General features: G+C 49.3%; 2 protein-coding genes across 9 annotated transcripts in view; one reads left to right on the top strand and one right to left on the bottom strand.

Annotated features, from left to right (window-relative positions):
* LOC117869996 (zinc finger protein 239-like) overlaps positions 1-17009 on the top strand; it is a 1162621-nt gene that overhangs the window by 249603 nt on the left and 896009 nt on the right. The window lies entirely within an intron of this gene.
* LOC117870022 (zinc finger protein 501-like) overlaps positions 1-17009 on the bottom strand; it is a 273140-nt gene that overhangs the window by 64293 nt on the left and 191838 nt on the right. The window lies entirely within an intron of this gene.

The raw sequence follows: 17009 nt of genomic DNA, 5'->3' as shown, positions 1-17009 counted from the left end.
TTGTGAGGATCCTGAACTCAACCATCTCATGGTCACTGCTGCCCAGGTTGCCACCCACTTCTACTTCCCCTACCAATTCTTCCCTGTTTGTAAGCAGCAGATCAAGAGGAGAAAGGCCCCTGGTTGATTCCTCCAGTAGTTGCACCAGGAAGTTGTCCCCAACACTCTCTAAAAACTGCCTGAATTGTCTGTGCACTGCTGTATGGCTCTCCCAGCACATCAGGATGATTGAAGTCTCCCATTAGAAACTTCAGTTAATTGTCCGAAGAAAGCCTCGTCTAACTCATCCTCCTGGTCTGGTGGTCTATAGCACATGCCCACCATGACATCACCCTTGTTGCTCTCACTTCTAAACTTAAACCAAAGACTCTCAACAGGCTTTTCTCCAGTTTCATACTGGAGCTCTGAGCAATCATACTGCTGTCTTACATACAGTGCAACTCCTCCACCTTTCCTCCCTTGCCTGTCCTTCCTGAATAGTTTATACCCATCCATGATAATGCTCCAGTCGTGTGAGCTACCCCACCAAGTCTCTTTATTCCAATCACATCATAGTTCCTTGATTGGACCAGGACTTCCAATGCTTCCTGCTTGTTTCCCAGGCTTCTTGCATTCGTGTACATGCACCTAAGATAACTAGCCGATTGTCCTGCTTTCTCAGTATGAATCAAGAGCCCCTTCCTCCCCCCCCCCCCCCCCCCCCCCCCCCCAGTTACAAGGAAGAGGGTGTGTTTCCTCCCGGTATCCCACTTCCCTACTTACCTCACAGCTTAGCTCACTGTCCCCCGGTGAACCTAGTTTAAAGCCCTCCTCACTAGGTTAGCAAGCCTGCCTGCGAAGATACTGTTCCCTCTCTTCATTAGTTGGATCTCTTCTCTTCCTTGCAATCCTTCTTCCCGGAACATGCCATGGTTGTGGAATCCAAAGCCCTGTCTCTGACACCACCTGCGTAAACACGCATTCACCTCCACGATTCAACGGTTCCTACCTGGGCCTTTTCCTTCAACAGGGAGGATGGACGAGAACACAACTTGCGCCTCAAACTCCTTTATTCTTCTTTCCAGAGCCACGTAGTCTGTAGTGACCCACTCAAAGTCATTCTTGGCAGTATCATTGCTGCCCATGTGGAGAAGTAGGAAGGGCTAGCGGTCCCAGGGCTTGATCAGTCTCGGCAGACACTCCCTCACATCCTGAATTCTAGCTCCAGGCAAGCAGCACACTTCTTGAGTTCTCAGTCTGGTCGGCAGATGGATGACTCCGTCCCCCTTAGGAGGTAGATATGTGCATCATGCATCTTTCCGGACCAGCCTGACTTCATGTCTGTGAAACGCCCACAATCGCCTGGAGAACCATTGAGAAACCCCCCACCCCCCCTTGTGATTAATGTTTTCGATGGCTAGGTTGTCTGGTGCCAGAATTGGAATATGCATGCCATCTATCGCCCCTCTGCAGTTAGGGAAGCCCATTTGTGCAAAGCCGTCCACAATGTCATACACGTTGCCCAGAGTCAGTGTCTTTCAGAGCAGGATTCAATTAATGGCCCTGCACACTTCCATCAACATGTGTCCAACGGTTGACTTTCCCACTCTGAACTGGTTAGCGACTGATTGATAGCAATCTGGAGTAGCCAGCTTCCACAGTGCAATTGCCACACAGTCACATGAATGTGGCTTTCCTCATCTGAAAGCTCTGCAGCCACTGCTTGTCCTCCAGATGTGCATGACGATGTGATCCCACCACTCGGTGCTTGTTTGCTGAGCCCAAAAGCGGCGTTCCACTGTGGTCAGCACCTCCATGAATGCCACAAGCAACCTCCTGTCATAGCTGCTACTCATGGCAAGATCAATGTTGCACTCCTCTTGCCTTTGTAGTTTAAGGAATAACACCACTGCCACTCATGACGTGTTAGTGAGAGCGAGCAGCATATTGATCAACAGTGCAGGATCCCTTCCTGCAGCTTGAAAGAGGCAGAATGTGCAGTACACAAACAGTTGAAAGATGACGCCAAATGTGCACGGAAGCACAGGGATTACTGGCATATGAAGATATGCATGACGGGACATTGGGACAGGACCCAGGATGCCCCGTGACGCCCTCTGCCTTCCCACAACTCTTAGCCGTAGAAGAGGAAGAGATGCTTAGTGGGATAGCTGCCCAGAGTGCACCACTCTAAATACTGCTGCAAGTGCCGCAAGTGTGAACATGCTATTGCACAGGCAGCTGACAGTGTGAACACACAATAGCAGTTTCCCTTAAGTGCTCTCTGAGCCGCACTGTAACTCCCAGCGCTGTAACTCTGCCAGTGTAGACATAGCCTCAGAGAGACTGACTGCCAGGATCCCAGGACTGATCCTCTCTGGGGAATGAAGCACAACGTTGATCGGCTATGCAGCCTTCACTAGTCTCCTGTACCTGAAAAGGCTGCTAGCCCAAAGTGCTGGACCATCTATGCCATTACCTGGTTCCTAAACTGCAGCTACAGTTCCTACTCCAGGTGTATCCGAAGACCGAGAGGTGCAGCGATCCAACCCCTTATCATCTTAGAAACATTTTGTTTCTTTTTCTATTTTTTGTCTGTTTCTTTTTATGAACTTGGATACCTCCCGGCCTTTCTATTAGATTGGGTGTAACCATGCGGATCAGTGAGAGTGAGGGTGTGAACACCATTGGAATCTACAAAGGGAAGATGCTAGGAAGAATATTTCCCCAAATCTTAATAGCCTTAAAACTCTGCCCTATGAAATGACTGAACGCATGCTCCTCACCTATGGAAGCATTGCAAGGAATTGAGCTGTCAGATATGTATTGTTCAGCGAGAGCTGTTTGAACTTCTTTTACTAATGTCTCTCTAAGGTCTGTGTGTGTTTTGGGGCGAGAGGGTGAGGAGAAGTGTTAGTTACACAATAGTGAAATATAAGGAGAAAACTATAATTGGCTTTGAGGTTGTGGGCTAAATGTAAGCAATAATTTGGTTTTGGTATTGAAATATTCAGCTCGCTAAATCTGGGTTGCACTGCCTGGGGAAAAATCTCTGATTGGGGTTTCGGCATCACTAAAGATGCACCTGGCTTCTTGGGTTGCTGTTTTAGGATTTATAAGTGTTGATTTTCTGCTGTATTAATCTGATGGTTTGACTAAATTGATGACTTGATTCCAATGCAATATCCTTGTTAACTCATTGATTTCCTGATTTGACCTGAACTTTGTCACTGTATTGTTTAAACCTTAGCTGAGTGGTGTCTATAGTCATTTAGCCTTAGTGATGTGTGCTCTTGGATTTATTTGTTCGTGTTAATAAAACATGTAACTGGGCTATTGAGTCATTTCTTTCAATAAGCAACAGGGGCTGGAACTTTTATTTGTAGATTTCCCTTTAATTCAATCTTCATTTTCTTCATTTCATACTGTCCTGAGTTAAGGAATGTGCAGCACTAGAAACTGATACAAGCCTTTTGCTGTCCCATTCTGTGCCCATCCAGCAGGAGTAGAGAACAAACACCTCCTGGAGTAGGTATTGTAACACTGGACTGTAAATACAGACATGTTCCCAAGCTTTGCTGTCTTTCAAATCCTGGCATAAGGATGACACCTACAGCTGCTTGTAATCACACCTGGCAGGAAGGAGACCTCTATGTGCATTCTCTTGGGAGACAGGGGGATCTGGGAGACCCTGGACACGGGGGCATATTTACCCAGAGCTCAGGAGCAATCTACTCAGGGGTGATGCAGGAGAAAAGAGCTGGGGGCTGCTTTCCCCACTTATTTTTCCTTATCCCCTTTCGGTCTCTCCTCTTTCCCTTTCTTCCATCGCCTTCCTCCCGGCAAGGAGACTTGGTCACTTTCCTACTCCCAGGGGCACTCACTTTCCCGTAGCTGGATTGGCCCCTGCGAATGCTAATAGGAACGAGAGCCTGGGTGCAGGTCAGTCCCTGCAGCAGCTCTGGGGGACTCAGAAGCAAGAGGAGCAGCAGAGATGGGGCTAATTCCCATCTCAGAAAGTCCCTGGCCTGGTGCGTGCAGCAGCTGCAGCCCGGGTTGGGCTTGAAGGAGCCAGGAAGGGGCTGGAGCAGTGGGGAGCGGGAGCTCATAAGAAGGAAGCAGGAAAAGATCTATGGGTCAGATCCCAGAGACAGGGCTCTATAAGGTATGAAACACTGCTGGTGCTGTTGCCTCCAGTGTGAGCTGGGAACCGGGACTGAGCTCCGGGCTGCTGCTGTGGCTCCAGGGGGCTGGTCCAGGGACAGACTTTCACAGAAGCACTTTCTGTTCCCATCCGAGGTGGGGATTTTCTCCAGCTGGACCCAGTCCCAGGATCTGCTGCCCCTGGCCAGGAGCTGCAGGTACCAGGGTCCAGAGAGACCCCGGGGCCAGCGCTGGGCGGGCAGGACAGAGACTCCGGCTAAAGACTTCGGGAGCAGGAGGTCTCACTGCCCCTGAGGATCTGCTCCCGGAGGGGTGGGGGGGGGAATGTTCCTGAGCAGTACCTGGACAGTGATGGAGCTGCTGCCCTCACGCTGCCTTAGGTGTAGTGTGAGAAACTATCTGTAGGAATTTGCTACTTAGGGTGCACAGAGCATGCTGAGTAACATCTGCTGAAGCCACTTCCATTCACCCTGCCCTTAGTTGGAATCAGCTTCTGGAGCCTGCTATTTACAGGGGCTGAAAAAGGGCAAATCAGAGGAGGGGGTGGAAATGGACTGGTCAGGGGGGTCAAGAGGCAGGGTTAGGATGGAGCTGAGGTGCAAAATCAGTGATAGGGGAAAGAGCATGGGGTTAAGTCCAGAGGAAAGGAGCTGCCAGATGGTGACAGGGCAAAGCCCTTGTAGAGGCTGGGGCAGAGGGGTTAACAGTTAGCCCCTCTGTCCCCCCAAGGTTTCTCATTTCCCCTCCCACCGACAGCACCTCTCAGCATAGGCTTCCCCCCAGACAAGTTGGTGTCAGCTCTGCCTAGCCTGCTTGATGGCCCATTAAGGACCATCCGCTATACAATTGACACATTGGAGAAGGCAAATACACCTTGTGACTCAGCAAAGTATTCAGGGACTTGCCCATGGGACTCCAGACTCCATTTTCCTATAATTTTCTACAGTAAGGACAAAGAGGTGTCCTTACACCTGGAAGAGACTATAAAAGGCTGATGCCTCATCTCCATCTTGTCTTCAGTCCTGGTTCTTACCTCTGGAGGGACTTCGCTACAAATGGAAGCTCTGCACAAAGGACTGATGACCCATCTCAGCTGGGGATGGACTCCAGAGACTTGATTTGAACCTGCAGTTTATTCTATCACTGCTACAAGCCTGAACCAAGAACTTTGCCATTACTGCATGTAATTGATTCCATTTAACCAATTCTAGCTCTCATCTGTATCTTTTTCCTTTTATGAATAAACTTTTAGATTTTAGATTCTAAAGGATTGGCAACAGTGTGATTTGTGGGTAAGATCTGATTTGTATATTGACCTGGGTCTGGGGCTTGGTCCTTTGGGATCAAGAGAACCTCTTTCATTTTATTGGGGTATTGGTTTTCATAACCATTTGTCCCCATAACGAGTGGCACTGGTGGTGATACTGGGAAACTGGAGTGTCTAAGGCCTGGTCTACACTAGGAGTTTAGGTTGAATTTAGCAGCATTAAATTGAATTAAGCCTGGACACGTCCACACGACAAAGCCCTTTTTTTCGATTTAAAGGGCCGTTTAAACCGGTTTCTTTACTCCACCTCCGACGAGGGGATTAGTGCCGGCCTTTGCGGGTCGGATTTGGGGTAGTGTGGACGGAATTCGATGTTATTGGCCTCCGGGAGCTATCCCACAGTGCTTCATTGTGACTGCTCTAGAGAGCACTCAACTCAGATGCACTGACCAGGTAGACAGGAAAAGCCCCGCGAACTTTTGAATTTCATTTCATGTTTGCCCAGCATGGAGAGCACAGGTGACCACGCAGAGCTCATCAGCACAAGTAACCATGATGGAGTCCCAGGATCGCAAAAGAGCTCCAGCATGGACCGATTGGGAGGTACGGGATCTGCTCGCCATATGGGGAGACGAATCAGTGCTAGCTGAACTCCGTAGCAGTAAAGGAAATGGCAAAATATTAGAAAAAGTCTCAAAGGCCATGAAGGACAGAGGCTATAACAGGGACACACAGCAGTGCCACGTGAAAATTAAGGAACTAAGGCAAGCCTACCACAAAGCCAGAGAGGCAAACGGAAGGTCCGGGGCAGAGCCGCAAACATGCCGCTTTTACGCAGAGCTGCATGCCAAGCTAGGGGGTGCAGCCACCACTACCCCAACCGTGTGCTTTGACTCCATCAATGGAGAATCACGCAACAGGGAAGCAGGTTCAGGGTACGAGGAAGATGATGATGAAGACAGTGAAGATAGTTCACAGCAAGGAAGCGGAGAAACCGGTTTCCCCAACAGCCAGGATATGTTTATCACCCTGGACCTGGAACCAGTAACCCCCAAATTCACCCAAGGCGTACTCCCAGACCCTGAGGGCACACAAGGGACCTCTGGTGAGTGTACCTTTGTAAATATTATACATGGTTTAAAAGCAAGCGTGTTTAACGATTAATGATTAATTTGCCCTGGCAATCGCAGCCAGTACAGCTACTGGAAAAGTCTGTTAACGTGTATGGGGATGGAGCGTAAATTCTCCAGGGACATCTCCAGAAAGCTCTCCTTCATGTACTCCCAAAGCCTTTGCAAAAGGTTTCTGGGGAGGGCTGCCTTATCCTGTCTGCCATGGTCGGACACTTTACCACGCCAGGCCAGTAGCACGTAGTCTGGAATCATTGCATAACAAAGCATGGCAGCGTATGGTCCCGGTATTTGCTGGCATTCAGACAACATCCATTCCTTATCTCTCTTTGTTATCCTCAGGAGAGTGATATCATTCACGGTCACCTGATTGAAATGGGGTGATTTTATTAAGGGGACTTTCAGAGGTGTCCGTTCCTGCTCGGCTGAACAGAAATGTTCCCCACTGTTAGCCACGCGGTGCGGGGGGAGGAGTGATCATCCCAGAGAATTGGGTGTGTGTGTTTGGGGTAGTTGGGTTTGTGCTACATGTTAACCTGGAAACTGCAGCCCCTCCTTTTACATTGCAAACCCATTTTAAATGGCCAACCCAATGGGTACTTGGTATGGGAAATGAGGGCGCTGCTGTTGGAAACCATTCCCACATGTAATGAAGGTTAAAAAAGCCAAAAGACTGTGGCTTACCATGGCTGCCTGCAAGCTGAATTCTGTTGCCTGGCACTGTGTGAGAGATCTCTCACACCAAACCGGCAGGCCTCAATATAAGAGGAAAAATGCGACCTTGTAACGAAAGCACATGTGCTGTGTAATGTGAACAGCAAAATTTAACGTGAAAGAGTGTACCCATTGTCTTTTTTAACCACCTCTCCCTTCTCCTCCACCAGCTCCAAATGTTTCTCCTTCACAGAGGCTAGTGAAGATTAGAAGGAGAAAACGGCGGACTCGGGATGATATGTTCTCGGAGCTCCAGATGTCCTCCCACACTGACAGAGCACAGCAGAATGCGTGGAGGCAGTCAATGTCAGAGTGCAAAAAAGCACAATATGAACGAGAGGAGAGGTGGCGGGCTGAATCACGGGCTGAGGAGAGCAAGTGGCAGCCTGAAGAGGATAGGTGGCATCAGCTTGCTGACAGAAGGCAAGAGTCGATGCTCCGGCTGCTGGAGCATCAAACCGAAATGCTCCAGCGTATGGTTGAGCTGCAGGAAAGGCAGCAGGAGCAGAGACCACCACTACAGCCCCTGTGTAATCAACAGCCCTCCTCCCCAAGTTACATTGCTTCCTCACCCAGATGCCCAAGAATGCGGGGGGGGGGGGGAGTGGGCTCCGGCCACCCAGCCACTCCACCCCAGATGATTGCCTTCAATAAGTGTTAAAGTTTTAAACTGCAGTGTGTCCTTTTCCTTCCCTCCTCCCCCACCCCTTCTGGGCTACCTTGGCAGTTATCCCCCTAGTTGTGTGATGAATTAATAAAGAATGCATGAATGTGAAGTAACAATGACTTTATTGCCTCTGCAAATGGTGCTTGAAGAGGGTAGAGGAGGGTGGTTAGTTTACAGGGAAGTAGAGTGAACCCGGGGGGGGGGGGGGGGGGAGTTCATCAAGGAGAAACAAACAGAAGTTTCACACCGTAGCCTGGCCAGTCACAAAACTGGTTTTCAAAGCTTCTCTGATGTGCACTGCGCCCTGCTGTACTCTTCTAACCGCCCTGGTGTCTGGCTGCACGTAATCAGTGGCTAGGCGATTTGCCTCAACTTCCCACCCCGCCATAAATGTCTCCCCCTTACTTTCACAGATATTGTGGAGCGCACAGCAATAACAATTGGAATATTGGCTTTGCTGAGGTCTATCCGAGTCCGTAAACTGCATCAGCACACTTTTAAACATCCAAATGCACATTCTACCACCATTCTGCACTTGCTCAGCCTATAGTTGAACAGTTCTTTGACTGTTCCAGGAATTCCAATTCTTCCTGCTTGTTTCCCAGGCTTCGTGCATTGGTTTACATGCATCTAGGATGGACGAGAACACGACTTGTGCCTCAAACTCCTTTATGCTTCTTCTCAGATCCACGTAGTCTGCAGTGACCCATTCAAGGTCATTCTTGGCATTATCATTGGTGCCCATGTGGAGAAGTAGGAAGGGTAGTGGTCCGAGAGCTTGATCAGTCTCGGCAGACACTCCGTCAGATCCTGAAGTCTAGCTCCAGGCAAGCAGCACACTTCTCGAGTGTCCCGGTCTGGTCAGCAGATGGATGACTCTGTCCCCTTAGGGAAGAGTCCCCGACCACCACCACCCGTCTCCTCCTCTTGGAAGTGGTGGTCCATGGAACCCCCAACCCTAGGACAATGCATCTCATGCCTTCTGGTCGATGGGGTCTCCTTCTGATCCCTAGATTGCTCTTCCAAATCATTCTCCGCAGTAGAACCTGTGCAGAGAGCCTGAAAATGGTTCCTTACCTCTATCTGCATAGGGGGTACATGGATTCTCCTCATTAAACTTCTGGAAGTCACATGCTGCCAGTTTTATTCCCCATTCTGCACTGCCCTCTCTGATTCTTCGGCATGTTTTGACTCCAGGACCAAATGCTGACTTCTGTCCAGAAAGTCTTCATTTTCTCTGATGCAACACAAGGTTGATACTTATCTTTAGTCCTTTAACCTTCTCTTCCAATATGGAGACCAGTTTGCACTTTTTACAGACAAAGTCACTTCTATCCTCTTGGAGAAAGACAAACATGGCACATCCTGTGCAGGTCATAACAGCTGATCGCTCAGTATCCATGTCTTCCTTCTAAAAGTGTCCTCAGATGTATTTACTTCTCACAGAAGCCTGAAAGGCAAAAACACTCTGTGGGAACTCCCCCCAGGCGAACTCCCCCCAGGCAATAGCTGATTCCATCAGAGCCATTCCATGCCTATTGGTCCCAATCTGGCTGCCTCATTGGAGAAGAAGCACTTCTATGCTGGGAAAATGATGGTAGCCAATGAGGGAATGTATCCAATTCCATGTTCAGACTGCAGGATACGTGACTGCTGAGTCCAGAGTCTGTGGTTTTGTCTGCTCATTTTGCTCTAAAGTCTGATGCATTTGTATCACTTCTCCACCCCCTGCTACTTTGAAAGGTTAGAAAGTGTGAAAATAGAGCACAGGTGGTGTTTCTCATGATGCAGCCTTCCCATGTAGTGTGAGACCCCTTCCACCCACACTTCTGGGAGAAGACCCAGGGAGAATTGAACTCACAGAAATGGAAGGCTCCTAGGTTATTGTAGAATCTGACTTCACAAAAAGCTCACTGGGTGGAAATGGGAATTAAGAGAAAACTGCACTATAGGTTTATATTTTCTAATTGTTGAATAAGTTGTTAGCAGTGACAGTGAAATTAAACATTAAATTAATTAGTGTAACATAAGAGGCTGATTATGTGATAACTTTCAGTGTTACAATATAATTCAGGTTTTCTTCTAGTTCTCTCCCTGCCTGCTCTTACTATATAGAACATAGAGGCTAATCCTGAAATTAAAACCTCATTCCAAAGGAATTAGAGTGGGGAAATATGTGAGAGAAATAGCATGTACAAGAATAGAGACCTGTAATTATTTCTATTTAAATTGGAATTTATTTTGATAAATTTTAAATCCTTAACTCTGCCAGTGTAGACGTAGCTTCGGAGAGACTGACTGTCAGGACCCCCAGACTGATCCCCTGTGGGGAATGAAGCACAACGTTGACAGACTATGCAGCCTTCACTAGTCTCCCTGTACCTGAGAAGCCTGCTAGCGTAAAGTGCTGGACCATCTATTCAGCTACAGTTCATACTCCAGGTGAATCCAAAGACCAAGAGGTGCAGATCCAACCCCTTATAATCTTAGAAACATTTTGTTTCTTTTTCTATTTTTTGTCTGTTTCTTTTTAGGAACTTGGAGACCTCCCAGCCTTTCTATTAGATTGGGGTGTAACTGTGTATGTGTGCACGCGCACCTCTGAAATCTACAAAGGGAAGATGCTAGGAAGAATAGTTCCCCAAATCTTAATACCCTTAAAACTGTACCCTATGAAATGACTGAACACATGCTCCTCACCTATAGAAGCATTGCAAGGCATTGAGCTGTCAGATATGTATTGTTCAGCGAGAGCTGTTTGAACTTCTTTTACTAATGTCTCTCTAAGGTCTGTATGTGTTTTGGGGCGAGAGGGCAAGGAGAAGTATTAGGTACACAATAGTGAAATGTAAGGTGAAAACTAATTACCTTTGAGGTTGTAGGCTAAATGTAAGCAATAATTTGGTATGGGTATTGAAATATTCAGCTGGGGCTACGTCTACACTATCCGCCTGAATCGGCGGGTAGAAATCAATCTCTCGGGGATTGAATTATCGCGTCTCGTCAGGACGCGACATTCGATCCCCGAATTGGCGCTTGTACTCCACCAGGGCAGGTAGGAGTAAGTGCCGTCGATGGGGGAGCCACGGAGGTCGATTTGCCGCCATCCTCACAGCGGGGTAAGTCGGCTCCGATATGCTGAATTTGCATATCTTAAATCGACACCCCCCCCGTAGTGAGGACATAACCTGGCTAAATCTGGGTTGCACTGCCTGGGTAAAAATCTCTGATTGGGGTTTCGGCATCACTAAATATGCACTTGCCTTCGTGGGTTGCTCTTTTAGGATTTATAAGAGTTGATTTTCTGCTGTATTAATCTGAGGGTTTGACTAAATTGACAACTTGATTCCAATGAAATATCCTTGTTCACTCATTGATTTCCTGATTTGACCTGAACTTTGTCACTGTATTGTTTAACCCTTAGCTGAGTGGTGTCTATAGTCATTTAGCCTTAGTGATGTGTGCGCTTGGATTTATTTGTTCATGTTAATAAAACATGTAACTGGGCTATTGAGTCATTTCTTTCAATAAGCAACAGGGGCTGGAACTTTTATTTGTATATTTCCCTTTAATTCAATCTCCATTTTCTTCATTTCATACTCTGCTAAGTTAAGAAATGTGCAGCAACAAAAACTGACACAAACCTGTTGCTGCCCCATTCTGTGCCCATCCAGCATATAGAACAGACACCTCCTGGGGCAGGGAATGTAACACTGGACTGTAAATACAGATTCATGTTCCCAAGGTTTGCTGTCTTTTTCAAATTGTGGCATAAGGGTGAAACCTACATCTCCTTGTAATCACACCTGGCAGGAAGGAGACCCCTATGTGCATTCTCTTGGGAGACAGGGAGATCTGGGAGACCCTGGACACTGGGGGATATTTACCCAGAGTTCAGGAGCAATCTACTCAGGGGTGATGCAGGAGAAAAGAGCTGGGTGCTGCTTTCCCCACTTATTTCTCCTTATCCCCTTTCGGTCTCTCTCTCCTCTTTCCATTTCATCCCCCACCCCCCACCCTCTGGCAGAGAGACTTGTTCACTTCTCTGCTCCCAGGGGCGCTCACTCTCCCGTAGCTGGATTGGCCCCTGCAAGTGCTAATAGGATCGAGAGCCTGGGTGCAGGTCAGTTCCTGCAGTGTATCTGGGATGCACAGAGGCAGGAGGAGGAGCAGAGACGGGACTAGTTCTTCTTTGTGTGATTACTCATGTGTATTCCACAGTAGGTGTGCGTGCTCACCAAGTGCACCGGTGCTGAAAGTTTTTCCCCTAGCAGTATCTATAGCGGGGAGCACCCCCCGCAACCTTTAAGGTGGAGCCTTCCTTCATGCCGCCAGTGAAGGTGTGTCGGAACTGCTCTGCTTCAGCTTCCCTGTAGCTTGTCCCCAGAACTGTTGATTTGTTTAGTACCTGTAGTTAGTTTTAGTTTTAGTCAGTCAGTGAGCCCAGGCCGGGGCATGCCCCGTACCCCAGGATTTAAGTAGTGCGGTTCTTGTTGGCATTCTATGGCAAGAAGGGACCCGCACACATACTTTTTGGGCTGTTTGGGAGAGACACACATCAGTGAAAGGTGCAAAATTTGCAAATCGTTTAAGCCTTGGACCAAAAAGGAAAGAGACATTAGGCTCCAGGCCTTTCTGATGGAGTCAGTGCTGACTCTGACCCTGGAACGCCCCTCCAAGCTGGTACCAGGCACCGCGGTGTCGGTACATGGCGATCAGCTGGTGCCTTTGACCAGTCGGCACCGCTCCCCGTCCTCGGGACACGCCAAGAGGATGAAGGCCTCTCCGGATGTCCAGATTCCTTACGCACCTGAAGCCCTCCAGGCGGCCCAGGACGTCATGTCCATGCTGGTGCCCAGAGCCCCTCTGATGTTAGCCCCATGCTCCAGAGGCAAGCCGCTGCTGGGATCTCCGCAGTCGCCCCCGGCTCAGTGCCGGTCTCGGTCGAGGGAATGTTCCTGACGCCGATCCCCGCCCAGCGTCTGCTCGGGGCAGAGTCCACATGGATTGCCCCCGACACCGGCTAGACTGTCGGGCTGGGTTCCATCCAGCTGGGACTCGTGGCACCGGTCCTCCTCAGAGAGCAGATATCGACGGGACCACGGCGGACGTTGTCATCAGTCCTCATCCTGGAAAAGGTACCACAGTCAGTCACAGCACAGTTGTGGACGCCGTTCCCAATCGGACTCTGTCTCTGAGTTGCTGCTGAGACATCGCAGCCCCGGGTGTCAATTGCCGGCATCTCGACGTCATGGGTCCGCCCATCGAGGCTATTCGCGGAGCAGCTATTACCGTCAGTACCAGTCCTCCACATTGAGATTGTGGTCCTGTGACCTTCACAGGCCCCGGCACTGCCATGCCTCTTGGTCGAGAGACAGCAGCATATCCGACACCAGACAGGTCTCCATTCATAGCCGCCCTTCAACGAGCCAAACCGGCCAACCCAGGTAGCTGGCCCTGCCAGTGCCAGAGCAAGTGCAGTGGCACCGAGCGTCATGGCTGGCCCAGTGGTACCAGTGGGCACTGTGGCCTCCGACGCAGCCCCTGGTGGGAGCTCGCTTGGTGGCCAGAGCTTCGGAAGCTCCATCAGCATTCATCTCCAGACCCCCGACAGAGGGGTCGGTGGGACGCACATCCTTGGCACTGTGCCCAGAGTCCAACCAGGCGGTGGATCTTACGGTGCCGGCTGACATCCAGAGCACTGCGCCGGCCTCTTCGTCCTGCCCAGAGGAGGTGATTGCAGCCCCACCCCCTCCATCCTGCAGGAGGGCTTCAGGGCCCACCAAAACCTCTTAAAGAGGGTGGCAGCAAGCCTCCATCTCCAGGCAGAGGATATGGAAGTGCCTGCGGAATCCCTGTTTAACGTGCTGTCCCCATCAGCACCTGGTACGGTGGCCTTGCTCAGCCTCAGTTATACAGGGCTGAATTCCTAGGTGGTTGTGTAGATCACAAGGACTAGGATCCTGTTCTCTGCCCCATGGCCTTTCTGCCCCCTCACCCAGAAAGTTGCAAGCGGTGGGTGGGGGGTGGGAGAGGCAGAGTGTGGGCAGGAAGAGGGCTGAGGAGGTTATGGGGCAGAGCATAGGGGGAGCCACAGTGTGGGTGTTAGTGGTCCCCCACTTCTCAGGAACTTCTGGCGGCAGCGCTCCAAAGGTGACGAACCAGCGTGCCACCTGCTGCCCAGGGTGAGTTACATCGGTGGGAGCTGCATTTTAGTGTACACACTTACACAGTTAGGTCAATGTAAGCAGTTTTATGTTGCCCTAATCCTGTAGTGTAGACCAGGATTAAGGTCGAAAGGTTGTCTGTCTCACCAAGAGAAGTTGGCCCACCTTGGCTCTATTTTAGCAAATGATCATTTGTCTCAAAGTCCCGAATGAATCTCAATTACATTCTTTCAAACTAATATCCAGTTAGGTGACCGCACCGCCTTCAGAGAAAAGGGAAAGACCCACACCACATAAAGGTATAAGACACGTTCAGTTTCATATAAATTGAAATTCCAGAGGAGGTTACATCTGATGATTCCAAATCAGGACAAGAGATTCTCCCATTGTGTTCTCCTCTGATCTGTTCACATCTGCTTCACTCTGCAATGTCTTGTTACTATTACTAGTTGTGATATTTATGAAAGGTTTAGAACCATCATAATAGAAACAACAGTCCACATTTCCACCTGCAAACAATCCCAGCTCAGCAGGAAAAAGCCCAGAAGTTGTTTTGTCAAAAGATGGAACCTGGGATTTAAACTCTGAATAATCACACTGTGTTTGGGATCCATTCAAATTCCCCTTCCAGCTCTGTGACATTTTCATGTCCAGCCCTAAGGAATCTGATTTAGGGTCAAAGAAATCAAAACATGATTCTGAAGCCCAGAGAAGAACTATTAGGATGATCAGAGGAATGGAGAACCTACCTGATGAGAGGAAACTGAAGGAGTTTGGCTTGTTTAGCCTAAGAAAACAAAGGCTGATTGGAAAGATGATTGCTCTCTATAAATTCATCAGATGGATAAACACCAGGGAGGGGAGAGGAGTTATTCAAGTTAGGGTCCAGTGTAGGAACAAGAACAAATGGATATAATCTGGCCCTCAACAAATTTAGGCTGGAAATCACAAGAAGGTTTCCCACCAGCAGAGCTGTGACATTCCAGAACAGCTGTCAAAGGCAGTAGTGGGGACAACAAAACCTAACTTGGTTCAAGATTGAGCTTGATAAGTTTCTGGAGGGGACAGCATGATGAGATTTCCTACAGTGGCATATGGCCCCTGCATGATTGCTGATAGAAACATCTCCAGCGATCACAGATGGGACACTAGAGGGGAAGGGCTCAAAGTTCTTACAATTTTTTCTCCAGATCTTTGGCTGGTGGGTCTCACTCACATGGTCACCATCTAACTGATCATCATATTTGGCATAGGGAAGAAATTCTTCCCTAGGTCAGATTGGTAGAGGGGTGTGTGTGCGTGTGTGTGTGTGTGTGTGTGTGTGTCTTCCTCTGCAGCATGAGGTACAGCTAACTTGCTGGTTTGGACTAGAGCAGTGGCTCTCAAACGTTTTTACTGGTGACCCCTTTCACACAGCAAGCCTCTGAGTGCGACCCCCCCATTATAAATTAAAAACACTTTTTAATATAGTTAACACCATTATAAATGCTGAAGGCAAAGTGGGGCTTGGGGGGGGGGGGGCTGACAGCTTACGACTCCACATGTAATAACCTCGTGACCTCCTGAAGGGTCCCAATCCCCAGTCTGAGAACCCATGGACAAGAGTAAAATGTGGAGTCTGTCATATGAAATCTTTAAATCATGATTTGAGGACTTCAGGAGGTCAGCCAGAGGTTGAGGGCAGTAGTGGGTGGGTGAGGTTCTGTAGCCTGTGATGTGCGGGTGGTTAGATTGGATGCTCATGTCATGCTGTCTGGGGCATGCTCAGAACTGAGAGTGCCGATCTCAGGTCAGAAAACAGGGCAGACCCCTCCCTCCCCCCCAAACTGGTGAGATACTTAGGTTTCATAGAATCATAATTAGGTTTCACCAAGCCAGGAACAAATGTGAACCCCTGGATTATAGAATCAGTCTTACCATGGAGCCACAGGTCCCTGAGGCTCTCCAGCCCCCTTCTCTACCACCCAGACAAACTAGAATTTGTAATGAAAAATTATTGAAGCCAAAGATCCGCACCTTAGGTTGCCCCTTGTGATGAAGTGGGAACGTTCTTAATGTTTTGCATTGTGACAGGGTGTACTTGCCCTGCATTGGAGATGACGGGGTTAAGGCAGCACTCTTGGCAGTGGAAGCCACGCCCCCTTGTCCCTACTGGGCATGCTCCAACGGCTGCTACAGTATAAAAGGGAGCAGCCCAGCTCAGTCAGGGCTGACCACTGAGTAGGGAGGATGCACCTCATTGGCTCCAGCTGAGGAGCAGCTGGAATTCCAGGTCACAGGAGCAGGAGATGCTGAGATCCAGACAGGTGCCCAGGTACCCCAGGGAGATTGCAGTTGCCGGGCTTGGGTCCCCCTACCCTTTGAGTAGGCAGCCCACCAAACCTCCCTTATTGACTCTGGCCATTGGGCTGCACTTCCCTGCAGCCGAGGGGAGCCCTATTTACTCTGGCCATTGGGCTACACAGCCCCAACGCTAAGGACAGCCATACAGACTTAAGTGCGGGGCTACTATACCCTTGACCCAACCCCCAGGATGATGGGGGGGTTCTTGCTCTGTGACATGCAAGAATACTGTGTGCCCCACAGTTTCCCCTATGTGTTGCACAAGTATCTAGGTGGTGGAACATGGGTGTGTGATCATTGCACTGGAGGGCAGGTGTGAGTGCTATCTAATTGCCTGAGCCCACTGGATGCTCTGTATCCTGGCAACTGATAGCTGGAGCCCATCATACCCAAGGAGCCAGCCGAAGGAGTTGGAGAACAAAGAGAGAGGTGGAGGCCAGGTGACCAGTTTAGCTAGAAAAGAGACCAAGGATGGAGGAGCAACAGGGCGTGACTGAGGGTGGACTGCTAGAAGTTGGTCATTCTCCTAGCTTGGGACTCAGATGGAAGAGCCCAGGACTCTGGATCCCCCTCCCACC

Source organism: Trachemys scripta, chromosome 25 (assembly GCF_013100865.1).
Source record: "Trachemys scripta elegans isolate TJP31775 chromosome 25, CAS_Tse_1.0, whole genome shotgun sequence".
NCBI classification, from domain to species: Eukaryota; Metazoa; Chordata; order Testudines; family Emydidae; genus Trachemys; species Trachemys scripta.
The sequence above is the reverse complement of the archived record's forward strand: the minus strand, read 5'-3'. Positions and strand labels throughout refer to the sequence as shown.